General features: G+C 42.0%; 1 protein-coding gene across 3 annotated transcripts in view; it reads right to left on the bottom strand.

Annotated features, from left to right (window-relative positions):
• Kua (Plasmanylethanolamine desaturase Kua) overlaps window positions 1–14,081 on the bottom strand; it is a 194,252-nt gene that overhangs the window by 1,377 nt on the left and 178,794 nt on the right. The gene's annotated exons all lie outside the window — the stretch shown is intronic.

Raw genomic sequence — 14,081 nt, 5'->3', positions numbered from 1 at the left:
TATTTTCGAACATCGGTAAATCAGGTTTTCTGCCTATTCTAGAAATCGATATAGTTTAAATTAGTCCATTCAGTTCAGCCATTTGAACCCTTCTAGGCATATACAGCCATGATCAGTGCTTTAGCGCATTTTACCACAGCGAAGAAACAGTGGCGTAGTGAGGAGCGGGCAAGGGGGCGTCTTGCCTCGGGCGCTATTCACAGGGGGTGCCAAATGGTGCTTTGCAGAACTTCCTAGATAATTTGTATTTCTATTATAACTGATTTCTGGAAATATTTATCTATACTAAACAAGTAAGAAAGTCTAAGTTCGGGTGAAACCGAACATTACATACCCAGCTGTACACTTGAAATGCTGTTGTTGTCTGTTTTGTGTGCTTAATAGTGTTACAAGGCTGCGCAATAATACGTATGGTTCTATTCTGAACTAATTTTTCTTCGCGTTATGGCTCCCGGAACATAGAAAATTGCTTAGTTATAAAAGGGGCGGTGCCACGCCCATTTTTTTAAACTTGAAGTTTTTCCTATTTATTGTTATAAATCCACTTGGCAAATGAAATACCATTGATATAAAGCTCTTTTTTGCTAAGATATAGCTTATTTTATTCGTCAACGACCCTTTTAAAAATCTTTTATATAAAAGTGGGCGTGGTCCTTAGCCGATTTCGTTAATTTTTCTTCAGAGCATTCCTTATAGTAAAGGCAACCTCTCTGCTGAATTTTGTTACGATAGGTTTAACGATTTTTGATTGATGATTAATAATATTTGTAAAATTGATTTTATCACAATTATGCTCATTTTAAAAAATGTTTTCAAATTTTTATCAAGAGTCTCAATATCAGTCCACACGTCAAATTGCAACATTCTAGGTTTATTATTTACTAAATAATCAGGTTTTTTGTTTTATCCAAAATGTTATATATATAAAAAGTGGGCGTCGTTATAATCCGATTTCGCTCATTTTCAATACCAATCTATTCTGGGTCCAGATAAGCTCGTGTACCAAATTTGGTGAAGATATCTCAATATTTACTCAAGTTATCGTGTTAACGGACAGCTGGACGGACGGACGGACGGATGGACATGGCTCAATCAAATTTTTTTTCGATACTGATAATTTTGATATATAGAAGTCTGTATCTATCTCAATTCCTTTATACCTGTACAACCAACCCTTATCCAATCAAAGGTATAATACCCTGTGTACAAGTGCAGCTGGGTATAAAAATGCGTTGGTTGTGGAAGTCTGCAATATACTAGGGAAATAGCCGAAACAATAACATTTGAGTTAATTTTTTTCAGTTTAATATCCTCATAATCGCGCTCTGCTTAGATTGAAATTGAAACTTTTTAAATATTAACAAGTAAGGAAGGCTAAGTTCGGGTGTAACCGAACATTACATACTCAGTTGAGAGCTATGGAGACAAAATAAGGAAAATCACCATGTAGGAAAATGATCCGAGGGAAACCCTGGAATGTATTTGTATGACATGTGTATCAAATGAAAGATGGTAATGAGTATTTTAAAAGGGAGTAATCCTTTGTTCTATAGGTGGACGCCTTTTCGAGATATCGCCATAAAGGTGGACCAAGGGTGACTCTAAAATGTTTGTACGATATGGGTATCAAACGAAAGGTGTTACTGAGCATTTTAACAGGGAGTGGGCATTAGGTCTATAGGTGGACGCCTTTTCGAGATATCGCCATTAGGGTGGGCCAGGGGTGACTCTGGAATGTTTGTACGATATGAGTATCAAACGAAAGGTGTTACTGAGCATTTTAAGAGGGAGTGGGCATAATGTCTATAGGTGGACGCCTTTTCGAGATATCGCCATTAGGGAGATATCGCCATTAGGGTGTGCCAGGGGTGACTCTAGAATGTGTTTGTACGATATGGGTATCAAACGAAAGGTGTTACTGAGCATTTTAAGAGGGAGTGGGCATTAGGTCTATAGGTGGACGCCTTTTCGAGATATCGCCATTAGGGTGGGCCAGGGGTGACTCTGGAATGTTTGTACGATATGAGTATCAAACGAAAGGTGTTACCTTTGTTCTATAGGTGGACGCCTTTTCGAGATATCGCCATAAAGGTGGACCAAGGGTGACTCTAAAATGTTTGTACGATATGGGCATCAAACGAAGGTGTTACTCAGCATTTTAAGAGGGAGTGGGCATGAGGTCTATAGGTGGACGCCTTTTCGAGATATCGTCATTAGGGTGGCCCAGGGGTGACTCTAGAATGTGTTTGTACGATATGGGTATCAAACGAAAGGTGTTACTGAGCATTTTAAGAGGGAGTGGGCATTAGGTCTATAGGTGGACGCCTTTTCGAGATATCGCCATTAGGATGGGCCAGGGGTGACTCTAGAATGTGTTTGTAAGATATGGGTATCAAATGAAAGGTGGTAATGAGTATTTTAAAAGGGAGTAATCCTTAGTTCTATAGGTGGACGCGTTTTCGAGATATCGCCATAAAGGTGGACCAAGGGTGACTCTAGAATGTTTGAACGATATGGGTATCAAACGAAAGGTGTTACTGAGCATTTTAAGAGGGAGTGGACATTAGGTCTATAGGTGGACGCCTTTTCGAGATATCGCCATTAGGGTGGGCCAGGGTGACTCTAGAATGTGTTTGTACGATATGGGTATCAAATGAAAGGTGGTAATGAGTATTTTAAAAGGGAGTAATCCTTAGTTCTATAGGTGGACGCCTTTTCGAGATATCGCCATAAAGGTGGACGAAGGGTGACTCTAGAATATTTGTACGATATGGGTATCAAACGAAAGGTGTTACTGAGCATTTTAAGAGGGAGTGGGCATTAGGTCTATAGGTGGACGCTTTTTCGAGATATCGCCATTAGGGTGGGCCAGAGGTGACTCTAGAATGTTTGTACGATATGGGTATCAAACGAAAGGTGTTACTGAGCATTTTAAGAGGGAGTGGACATTAGGTCTATAGGTGGACGCCTTTTCGAGATATCGCCATTAGGGTGGGCCAGGGGTGACTCTAGAATGTTTGTACGATATGGGTATCAAACGAAAGGTGTTACTGAGCATTTTAAGAGGGAGTGGGCATTAGGTCTATAGGTGGACGCCTTTTCGATATATCGCCATTAGGGTGGGCCAGGGGTGACTCTAGAATGTGTTTGTACGATATGGATATCAAATTAAAGGTATTAATGAGGGTTTTAAAAGCGAGTGGCCCTTAGATGTATATGTGAAGGCGTTCTCGCGATATCGACCAAAATGTGGACCAGGTGATCCAGAAAATCATCTGTCGGGTACTGCTAATTTATTTATATATGCAATACCACTAACAGTATTCCTGCCAAGATTCCAAGGGCTGTTGATTTCGCCTTGTAGAACTTTTTCATTTTCTTCTACTTAATATGGTAGGTGTCACACCCATTTTACAAAGTTTTTTCCAAAGTTATATTTTGCGTCAATAAACCAATCCAGTTACCATGTTTCAACCCTTTTTTCGTATTTGGTATAGAATTATGGCATTTTTTTCATTTTTCGTAATTTTCGATATCGATAAAGTGGGCGTGGTTATGGTCGGATTTCGGCCATTTTTTATACCAAGAGAAAGTTAGTTCAGATAAGTACGTGGGCTAAGTTTAGTAAAGATATATCGGTTTTTGCTCAAGTTGTGTTAACGGCCGAGCGGAAGGACAGACGGTGGACTGTGTATAAAAACTGGGCGTGGCTTCCACCGTTTTCGCCCATTTTCACAGAGAACAGTTACCGTCATAGAATCTATGCCCCTACCTAATTTGAGAAGGATTGGTAAATTTTTGTTCGACTTATGGCATTAAAAGTATTCTAGACAAACTAAATGAAAATGGGCGGAGCCACGCCCATTTTGAAATTTTCTTTTATTTTTGTATTTTGTTGCATCATATCATTACTGGAGTTGAATTTTGACTTAATTTACTTATATACAGTAAAGATATTAAATTTTTTGTTAAAATTTGAATTTAAAAAAATTTTTTTTTAAAAAGTGGGCGTGTTCTTCATCCAATTTTGCTAATTTTTATTTAGCACATATATAGTAATAGTAGTAACGTTCCTGCCAAATTTCATCATGATATCTTCAACGACTGCCAAATTACAGCTTGCAAAACTTTTAAATTACCTTCTTGTAAAAGTGGGCGGTGCCACGCCCATTGTCCAAAATCTTACTAATTTTCTATTCTGCGACATAGCGTTAACCCATCTACCAAGTTTCATCGCTTTAGCCGCCTTTGGCAATGAATTATCGCATTTTTTTGGTTTTTCGAAATTTTCGATATCGAAAAAGTGGGCGTGGTTATAGTCCGATATCGTTCATTTTAAATAGCGATCTGAGATGAGTGCCCAGGAATCTACATACCAAATTTCATCAAGATACCTCAAAATTTACTCAAGTTATCGTGTTAACGGACGGACGGACGGACATGGCTCAATCAAATTTTTTTTCGATACTGATGATTTTGATATATGGAAGTCTATATCTATCTCGATTCCTTTATACCTGTACAATCAACCGTTATCCAATCAAAGTTAATATACTCTGTGAGCTCTGCTCAACTGAGTATAAAAAGGGATGTTATAAATTTAATGTAAGCATACATTTTTGTCTATACTTGACTGAGTTATTATCTTTCCAATTCAAGGCATTCTTGTTAAGTAATGAAACAAATAAATTACTAAAAAGGACTGTTAAACGATATCAAAAGAAATAGATAAATATTATGGACTTTTGTTTGATTCAACTCCTGATACTGCCCATCGAAAACAAATGTCTCATGTCGTTCGATATGAAGATGTTGATTTTAGCAATAAAAAAATATCCATTAAAGTATATTTTTTAGGCTTTATTGAAATACATGCTAAAGATGCTGACTCGATCGAAAATACAATTTTAGAAAAATTTAATTCCGACGAAATTTTATTAGCAAACTGCAGATCACAATGTTGCGATAATGCTAACGTGATGGCAGGTCACATATCTGGCGTTCAACAAAGAATAAAGGAAAAAATTCATAAAGCATTATTTGTAAATTATGGCAACCATTCATTAAATTTAGTAGGCGTTACTGCAGCTAAACAAGATCCAATCGCTGCGACATGTTTTGGAATAATTAAAGCATATATCTTTTTTCCTCACGTTCAACGTTACAATGGGAGTTATTAAAAAATGCTTTAACAAAAACTGTCAATCTTAAATTTGAAACACGACGAGGCGCCAGAATGCAAGGGGTTAGCGTTATCGTCGATGGGTTAGATAATGTAGTAGAACTCTTAGAACAATTAGCAGAGGACACTAACACCTCAAGTAACACTAGAATCGAAGCTACAATTCTGTCTCAAAATATGTGACCCGGCCTATGAAAAGGTGGCTTTGACTCAAAAAAGAAATTGCGAGAAACAGCTGTTAAACATAAACAATGCATTTCTTCAGTTTCTTAGTAGTTTTCTTTTTGTTTTTTTTTTTGAGTCATAAGCCACCTTTTCATAGGCCGGGTCACATATACTAAATGTTAGTTTCATAAAATTAGTTCATTTCTGATATGAAATCTTAAGGAGGATTAATCGTGTGAAGCTCAGATTACAAGATCCGGGGATGAATTTCAGAGGAGTGTATCATGATATTAAATCATTATCGACTGAACCATCCGAAATTCGAGACACTATCTGTGAAGAAGCAATAGAAAAATCGAAGTCTCTTTGTGAAAAATGGGATATTGATATAGTAAAAGCTCTAAAGAGCTCTGTGCCCTTTAGCGAAGGCAGGCAAAATTGAGATATTTTGGTTCTGTCGCTGCAGACTTGCTGTCTTGCTGGGCAAACATTAAGGCCGCTCGTTGCCTTCCAAGTGTGTAGCCCCCTAACTGCACCCTACAGAATTTTGCCTAACATTGTTAATAGTGGCGGCCGCCGTGGTGTGATGGTAGCGTGCCCCACACCGAGGATCCTGGGTTCACGCCCCAGGCAAAGCAACATCAAAATTTTAGAAACAATATTTTTCAATTAGAAGAAAATTTTTCTAAGCGGGGTCACCCCTCGGCAGTGTTTGCAAGCACTGCGAGTGTATTTCTAACATAAAAAGCTCTCAGTGAAAACTCATCTGCCTTGCAGATGCCGGTCGGTGTCCGTATAAAACAAGAAGGTCCCGTCCCGCCAATTTGTAGGAAAAATCAAGAGGAGCACGGCACAAATTGGAAGAGAAGCTCGGCCTAAAATATCTTCGGAGGTTATTGCGCCTTACATTTATTTATTTTTTTTTAACATGTAAGAAGGCGCCGCAAATGCCCGGAGCATCGGCTAGAGATGTTGGTCTTTCCGCAGAATGTACAATTTCTCGCGTTATGAAGTGTTCTCGATCGTTTCCAACAATTAATACGTACAAGATTTACACTACTAAATGACCTCAATTTTAAATTTGGATTTCTCTTAGACGTTGGAAATTTTTTAAACAAGGACAATGTTGATAACGACTTAGAAAGAAATTATAAGAACCACAAAAATATTTTCCCCGGGCGCAAGAAAACCTCACTACGCCACTGCGAAGAATAAAAAACAGCGAAATCTGTTTAGAGGAATTAAGCCAATAGTTCAGTCATTTAAGGGTTTGACCTCGGAAATTGGGATAAGAAGCTGAAAACATGCATACGCCTCTTTTTTGGCATTGTAAAGGTGGCATTAAAGGTCACAATGAATCGCATGTGTGCGTTTTGAGATATTCGAGGTTAAAGATCGGCAGATTTCGTTTTTCGCAAATATCTCGCTTCCCATAGCTTTCGCGCGTTTAGCACTCAGTACGAAGTTGAACATCATGAAATTCTTCACATGTTCAGCTTGAAGTATTTTTTTGTGGGCTCAACCATTTCAGAGTTTGTTCAAATTTTGTATTTGGACTAACATTATGGTAGCCTGCAACTGTCGTCAACTCTAGTCAACTTTAACTGGAATTTAAACTCGCACTGAAAACCCGAGCATAAGGGTACGCTTACACAGCCACCGATAAACCGAAAAATTGCAATCAGCTGATGAAATCGGCCGGGCTGGTGTTAAAATTGCAACCGATTATCGGCCGGTAGCTTTTTTTCTTACATTTTACTTTTTCGCAAAAATACGCTTGCGTTTATGCTTTTAAGTGCTTATCCCATAAAGGACGCCTGTTTTGCACACAAATAATTAATTTTTCACAGTAAACGCACGCAATTTATCGGCAGTGAAAACCGACAAAGGTCGACAACAATTCGGTTATCAGTTGAAATGTACACACGCTCATCTAAATGCATGTGTTTATTTTTATCGGCCGATTACAACCGGCATCCGGTGATCGAAATCGGTGGCTGTGTAAGCGTACTCTAAGTCTGAAAACAAATAATTAAGGCGGGATGTATTTTCACAAAATATAAAAAATACAAGAATCTAATGAAATGTGCTTAGCTCCCGACAGATGTGAATTTTTAACACCAGGCTTTGTGAGATTGTTAGTAGATAGCCCGGTTGTGAAATATAGATACTTATTCTAGCTTTTTTTAATGCTTAGGTTAGGTTAGGTTGAACTGGCCGATCCATGAGGACCTCACATAGACTGAATAAGGCCGTAGTGTTACCAGAAGTTTGTTTTAAGGACCAAACTGAAAAACCCTATCAAAAACCAGGACCTATGTTATAAAATAATTCCTTCCTCTTGGCAAATACTAGAAGCTTCCTAGGATTTAAACCGCTTGCTGCTTCTAGATCTGACAGCTGTATCACTCCTAATAGCTGGAGTCTTAGCCTGGCAAGCGCAGGGCAAGAGCACAGAACGTGCTCGATCGTTTCCTCCTCCAACCCGTTCCTACATCTGCTATAACTGACCAAGCCTAATTTAAAGGCATGTGACGCCAGAAGGCAGTGTCCAGTCAGAATACCCGTCATGAGTCTGCAGTCCTCTCTTTTTAATGATAGAAGCAACTTTGTTAGTCTAAGGTTGTAAGACCTGCACATAATATTCGACACTTTACAGCCCTGCGCTTGAACCCACGCCTTTCCTGCTTGGTCGATCATGTGCACCTCTCGCCTTCGCTTAATTTCGCCCAGTCTAATTGGGACGTCTACGGAGCAAGCTTCAAGGGATGCGCCTTTTTTAGCTAATTCATCCGCTTTTCCATTCCCATCTATTCCCATATGCCCTGGGACCCAATATAGATGTATGCTTCTCCCTGTCCCGATTCTCTCCAGGGACTGCTTACACTCTAACGCACATTTAGATGCTATGGTATGCGAGATTATTGCCTTAATTGCTGCTTGACTGTCAATATAAGAGTTAACACGATTGCAACTTGGGCTATTTTCTTCCAGGGTTCCTACTGCATTGGTTACGGCTACTATTTCCGCTTGTAAAACGCTACAGTAATCCGGCAGCCTGTAGGATCTGCTTATTTCCGGATCAGCGCAGTATACCGCAGGCCCTACTACTTCCACTACTTTGTAACCATCGGTGTACACATGTATCGCCTCGTCCGCCATTTGCGCACCCTTGCGCCAACCGTCCACCTCTATTGTGGCCTTAAGATCGCCCTCGAAGCGCAGATAGGGAATCAGGTAGTCTGTTCGTCTTGTAATTGATAACGGTATACTACTATGGCCGTATGGTCGGAGCTCAAGCTGCCCCGAGGCACTGAGCCTGGTTGCAGTTGTTAACGCTATGTTCTTTGCTACCAGGTGTACAGGTGGAATGTGCAGAATTGCATACAGTGCAGCTGTCGGGGTTGTTTTCAGGGCTCCCGTAATGTTAAGCATTGATAGTCTGCATATCCCCTCTAATTTTTTGAGGTAGGTTGCGTTTTGTGTGGCTTGTTTATATAAATAACCAAGTAAATAAATGTAAAAAATACGCGCCCTCCCCCTCTCCTAGCATACATACATACCTAGGTCCATACGGACATACCTATAAATATATGATTTTTATGTTAACTGGTACGCAGTATCAGAATAGCCTCTGCCGTTTAGTTACCAACATAGTTATGTCATCTTTTTTGCCCACTTGAGGTCATCATCACGTGCTTTGCAACCAGTCGAACACTCAATGATAGCTTCTAAGATGGACCAAAACTTAGAAAAAAATAATTCAAATAAATAAGGACATGCTTTATAAATCGTTTTTGTATTTTCGAACATCGGTAAATCAGGTTTTCTGCCTATTCTAGAAATCGATATAGTTTAAATTAGTCCATTGAGTTCAGCCATTTGAATCCTTCTAGGCATATAAAGCCATGATCAGTGATTTAGCGCATTTTACCACAGCGAAGAAACAGTGGCGTAGTGAGGAGCGGGCAAGGGGGCGTCTTGCCTCGGGCGCTATTCACAGGGGGTGCCAAATGGTGCTTTGCAGAACTTCCTAGATAATTTGTATTTCTATTATAACTGATTTCTGGAAATATTTATCTATACTAAACAAGTAAGAAAGTCTAAGTTCGGGTCAAACCGAACATTACATACCCAGCTATACACTTGAAATGCTGTTGTTGTTTGTTTTGTGTGCTTAATAGTGTTACAAGGCTGCGCAATAATACTGTAACGAAATTGCTGCAAATCCTCTTATTTGCAACCCTCTGCTAAGTTCGTATCGCTAAACTGTTGAATAAATAACTCCAATATTGAATAATTGAAAAATGGCCTTTATTACAGTACTTCACAATAACACTTATACTTTGCAACGAATAGCAAGCTTAATAACCAAACTGATTGATAGCTCAAATGAAACTCTACTATTCAAAATAATTCTGCTACAGCTCGCTAGATAGCGCTTAATCGAAATCTCAAATTAAACTGAATTACTTCTTACTCGCCTACCCCGCTTTTATAGTTTACGCTGCATACTTCTAGGCTCTTCGATTTCCAGAAGTTACTAGTTAGTTTCGGCTACAAAATCGCCAGCCACAACTACGTGCACAAATTATTGCTCTCTCTTGTGACAACTCAGATAAGATATATCGCCGCTCCGCCGCTCGCACACGTGCACATGCGTAGACGCAACTATTCATTCGTTTATGTAGATACATAATGATTGAATCACCGATATGAACGTCTGCAGTTTACAGTCTCTCGCGCATACATAGGCGTATAAGTAAATGCATCTGTGTGTGACATCTTTCGGCTGCCTTATATATGTGTATACATGATTTGATTATTGACGTAAATACTGCTTATCGTGGCCTTGGCATCGCCTTAGTGATGGTATAACTTAGTGATGTTAATATCCGTGACACTGCCCTCCACCTAAGTCTGATCGTCCCGATCAGACAAATCTCTCGATCTAAACGCTGCTAGCATCGCCATATGTACCACTCTTCTACTCCGTGGTTTCTCAATGCTTTGTATGCGGTAGATGATATCACCCCGATCATCACCGAAATTTGGATGGAACACCTTTCCGCCGGTGAGGGTTGTATAACAGTACCAAATTTCCCTCCCGGAAACCTTCCGAATTATTTTCCTTGTCGTACCTGTGTTTCATCTTACTATTCATTATCCTCGATCGTTCCCTCGCACTCTGTTGCTCGGCCAATGAAGAACTTCTTCGCAGAGCTTGCGCTGGACGGATTTGCTTTGCATAATCAGTATCGTTCCGACGCTTCACAACAGTAGTGTGCCTTGGCTTGAAACCACCCTTGCATTCTTTCTTCGTTTTAGTACGTCCGTTAGGGCTTTTCAATGCCAGTGTTTCTCTCACAGGTACCTTCGGTTTTGATTTGTTTGGCCCATTTGTTCCATCAACCTTTACCTTTGAATTTCGTGGCCTTCGTCGAGCCTTCTCCACCAGTACCCGATTACTGCTGAACCCTTTTTCCAAACTAAAGTTAAGTGGCACATCTTGGTTCTCATAACGCATCACCCTTCTCTGCATATCGATCTTGATGTCATGGTCAACCAAGAAATCCACTCCCAATTCAACTTCATCAACAATCTCCGCCACAACAAATTTGTGTAGAACCATGACCTTCCCAATCAATACTTCACATTTCACTTCTCCCTGAACTTGGTTATACTCGCCAGTGACCGTACGCAACTTTGCTCCAGGTAACGGTTTTACTCTCCTATTGACCAAGTCAGATCGGATGAAGGAATGAGATGCGCCCGTATCTACAGTCAGTACTCGTTCTTTGCCATCCACATTCCCTCTGACGGTAAGACTGCTCGATTTTCTACCAATTTGCGACACAGATATCACAGGGCATTCAATAGCTGGATCTAGCTCTCTACCTCTTACTCGCTCTTGCTCATCTCCTCCAGCTTTGCGTTTATGGCCACCCACATTGTTGGAACTATTAGGACCAAGATCGCAATGACGTGCAATGTGACCTGGGTTGCCGCACTTGAAACATTTAATAACTCCGGCATTCTTCTGTTGAGATCCCTTCAGTGCTTCCAAAATTGTTTCTACCCACTCTGGCCTTTTTACTTCCACACGGCGTGCTTTGAAAACTGGCTTACACAGAAGCGACGATGTTTCCTGAATCAGAGCATGCGATACCGTTTCAGCAGGTGTTAGTTTTGGATTCGCATATGTAGCCCGCTTCGTTTCCACATCTCGTATGCCATTTATAAAGCTCTGTGTATTCCACGGGTGCGTCTGCATTTGCAAGATGAGCCAATCTTTCAATATCTGAAGCAAACTCCTGCAATGTCTCATTTGCTTTTTGGTAGCGGTTTTGCAACTCAATTTGGAATATCTGTTTTCTATGCTCGCTTCCATAACGTCGTTCTACAGCAGCCATCAATGCTTCATAATTGTTCCGCTCTCCTTCGGGAATCGTCTGTAGGATTTCCGCTGCTGGCCCTTTCAATGCCACGAACAGTGCATCAACTTTATCTTCCGCATTCCAGTTGTTCACTGCTGCGGTCTTCTCAAACTGTAGCTTGAAGACCTGGAAAGGAACAGAACCGTCAAATGATGGTGTTTTTACCTTTGGATTGCTTGCTGAAACAGCTGGGCGGTTTAGTTGTAACTGCTCCATACGACCTTTTAGCGCTTCCCAAGGCAGTCGGTTCTATGTACCGGAGCGACTCGGGATTTTTCCCGACCAAGGACTGTCATTTCAGTGTGACCCCATTTAATTTGTTTCGTACCTCCCACAAATTGTCATCCTCCCAGCAGCTCCTTGCAGCAGGACTGCTACATATTCTCTTACTCCGGGAAGGTATCGAACCCAATCCGGGTCCGTCTCCGGACCCCGGTCCTGAGAAATGGTTTTGCTGCATTTGCCAGAAAAGAATCTTTTTAGGACGGTCATACTCTGTTCAGTGTGTCTCGTGCAAGGGATGGTTGCATCGGACAGGTTGTTCTGGGCTTGATCCCAAAACCAGACGTCCACGTAACTTTTATAAATCTTTTGTGGCTCTTTGCTGCTCATGCCCAAGGGCGTCCCGTAGTCTACGCCTAAGCGTATCACCACTACCTTCCAGCAGCTTCGCTGCTCAGCAAGCCACAACAAGTACCCGCTGCTGCTCGCGCCCCACGGCGCCAACAACTCAAACAGCTGATACCACTCATAACTACTACCTTCGTAGTAGAGCTGGTAGCAATGCTGAGCATCAGCCCCTGCCCCCGTCTTCTTCTCCCCCCCTCTTTTCTGGCAGCAATCGTGCAGGTCAGGGAAACAGACTCTTAGTCCCTGCCTCCGTTTGCACCGTCTGCCAGCACAGAATATACAGGTTTGCGACATCCGCTCAATGCAGCTCCTGCCTTGGGTGGTGCCACTTTCCTAGATGTTCTGGTCTCCGCGACGGCAACCCCTCGACGGGTTTCATCGCGCCATGTTGCCAGGTCGCAAACCCAAATCATCCGGGTACCCCAATGCTTGCCCAAGGGCGCCCAGTCCCAAGGCCACAACAGCAATTGCGTCCTGGCCTTCCACAACCTTGGCGTAGTCACCCCTCACTTACCCCTAGAGTGGCGGCGTCACCCCTCATGCACTTCAGAATTCTGCAGTTCAACTGTAATGGACTAACTGGGAAGATTACGGAGATAGTCGATTTCATGAAGCGGCACAACATCCGCATTGCTGCGATTCAAGAGACTAAACTCACAGCAAGATCTGCATTGCAGACCTGCTCTGGTTATAATGTCCACAGGAAAGACCGCGAGAGCGGAAATGGAGGCGGCCTCGCGTTTATTATACACCACTCTGTGCAATATCATATATTTGATCCTGGCATCGACCGCAGTGACAATGTCTTAGAACGTCAAGGCCTATCTGTCCGGTCAGGCGATGCAAATCTAGAAATCATCAACATCTACATCCCTCCTGTCACCTGTTGCCCCAGTGGATACCGCCCTAATATCGAGGCCTTACTCACTGGCAACAATCGCATTATCTTAGGCGATTTCAATGCCCATCACGACCTATGGCATTCAAACTTGCGGGCGGACAGTAGGGGTGAGATGTTGGCGGATCAAATAGACGATACGACGTTCTGCACAATAAACGGAGACGCCCCCACACGTATGGTAGGAAGCTGTCATAGCTCGCCAGATATCTCAATCGTGAGCGCAGAACTCGTAAACTGCGTCAACTGGCAGCCGATGGTAACATTGTCATCCGACCACCTGCCCATACTTATTTCGTTCGAGCGTACCGCCGACTTCATCGTCACCGAAAAACGCACTTTCATAAACTTCAAAAAAGGAAAGTGGGAAGAATACAAATCTGCAACAGACAACAGCTTCGCTGCCCTCCCTATCCCGACTGATGCCCGCCAAGGGGAGCGTGCCTTCCGTAAGGTCATTGAATCCGCCTCGGCACATTTCATTCCCGCCGGGAGAATTCCCGAAATCCGGCCCCACTTCCCGGCGGAGGCCGCGAGCTTAGCGAGGGAACGCGACCTTATAAGACAGCTTGATCCAGGCGACCCCCAAATAAGGGATATAAACCAACGCATCAGATTGCTTGTGGACGAACACAACCGGGCGAAATGGGAAGAGCACCTAAGAGGTTGTAACCTCTCTACCGGTGTAGGTAAACTTTGGTCCACCGTAAAGTCCCTATCGAATCCGACTAAGCACAAAGACAAAGTTTCCATCGCCTTTGGCGATAAG

This window comes from Eurosta solidaginis, chromosome 2 (assembly GCF_040869045.1).
Source record: "Eurosta solidaginis isolate ZX-2024a chromosome 2, ASM4086904v1, whole genome shotgun sequence".
Classification (NCBI taxonomy): domain Eukaryota; kingdom Metazoa; phylum Arthropoda; class Insecta; order Diptera; family Tephritidae; genus Eurosta; species Eurosta solidaginis.
Note: the sequence above shows the minus strand (reverse complement) of the source record. Positions and strands in the feature narration are given on the sequence as shown.